The following is a 1585-nucleotide window of genomic DNA, read 5'->3' as shown; positions in this document are numbered from 1 at the left end:
GGCTCCGCTGCTCATGGAGGTTTGCTAGTGGAGGATAACCCCCTGCCTGGGCAACTCGAACGCCCGGCATTCGTTCCTATGTGGCGGGGGATTTCAACCCCAGGTCGCCCTCGTGTGGTTCTTTTTGGCGCCGCTGACGGGCTCCGCTGCTCATGGAGGTTTGCTAGTGGAGGATAACCCCCTGCCTGGGCAACTCGAACGCCCGGCATTCGTTCCTATGTGGCGGGGGATTTCAACCCCAGGTCGCCCTCGTGTGGTTCTTTTTGGCGCCGCTGACGGGCTCCGCTGCTCATGGAGGTTTGCTAGTGGAGGATAACCCCCTGCCTGGGCAACTCGAACGCCCGGCATTCGTTCCTATGTGGCGGGGGATTTCAACCCCAGGTCGCCCTCGTGTGGTTCTTTTTGGCGCCGCTGACGGGCTCCGCTGCTCATGGAGGTTTGCTAGTGGAGGATAACCCCCTGCCTGGGCAACTCGAACGCCCGGCATTCGTTCCTATGTGGCGGGGGATCGCCCTCGTGTGGTTCTTTTTGGCGCAGCTGACGGGCTCCGCTGCTCATGGAGGTTTGCTAGTGGAGGATAACCCCCTGCCTGGGCAACTCGAACGCCCGGCATTCGTTCCTATGTGGCGGGGGATTTCAACCCCAGGTCGCCCTCGTGTGGTTCTTTTTGGCGCAGCTGACCGGGCTCCGCTGCTCATGGAGGTTTGCTAGTGGAGGATAACCCCCTGCCTGGGCAACTCGAACGCCCGGCATTCGTTCCTATGTGGCGGGGGATCGCCCTCGTGTGGTTCTTTTTGGCGCAGCTGACGGGCTCCGCTGCTCATGGAGGTTTGCTAGTGGAGGATAACCCCCTGCCTGGGCAACTCGAACGCCCGGCATTCGTTCCTATGTGGCGGGGGATTTCAACCCCAGGTCGCCCTCGTGTGGTTCTTTTTGGCGCAGCTGACGGGCTCCGCTGCTCATGGAGGTTTGCTAGTGGAGGATAACCCCCTGCCTGGGCAACTCGAACGCCCGGCTCCCCCCCGGTCCGCTGGAGCTCCTCCGACGGCCAGCAACAAGCCCCGAAGACGGGCGCGCTCCCCCCGGTCCGCTGGAGCTCCTCCGACGGCCAGCAACAAGCCCCGAAGACGGGCGCGCTCCCCCCGGTCCGCTGGAGCTCCTCCAACGGCCAGCAACAAGCCCCGAAGACGGGCGCGCTCCCCGCGGTCCGCTGGAGCTCCGCCAACGGCCAGCAACAAGCCCCGAAGACGGGCGCGCTCCCCGCGGTCCGCTGGAGCTCCGCCAACGGCCAGCAACAAGCCCCGAAGACGGGCGCGCTCCCCGCGGTCCGCTGGAGCTCCTCCAACGGCCAGCAACAAGCCCCGAAGACGGGCGCGCTCCCCCCGGTCCGCTGGAGCTCCTCCAACGGCCAGCAACAAGCCCCGAAGACGGGCGCGCTCCCCGCGGTCCGCTGGAGCTCCGCCAACGGCCAGCAACAAGCCCCGAAGACGGGCGCGCTCCCCGCGGTCCGCTGGAGCTCCGCCAACGGCCAGCAACAAGCCCCGAAGACGGGCGCGCTCCCCGCGGTCCGCTGGAGCTCCTCCAA

This window comes from Leptonotus elevatus, unplaced genomic scaffold, assembly GCF_054856555.1.
Source record: "Leptonotus elevatus isolate MCC_2025b unplaced genomic scaffold, RoL_Lele_1.0 HiC_scaffold_152, whole genome shotgun sequence".
NCBI lineage: Eukaryota > Metazoa > Chordata > Actinopteri > Syngnathiformes > Syngnathidae > Leptonotus > Leptonotus elevatus.
The sequence above is the reverse complement of the archived record's forward strand: the minus strand, read 5'-3'. Positions refer to the sequence as shown.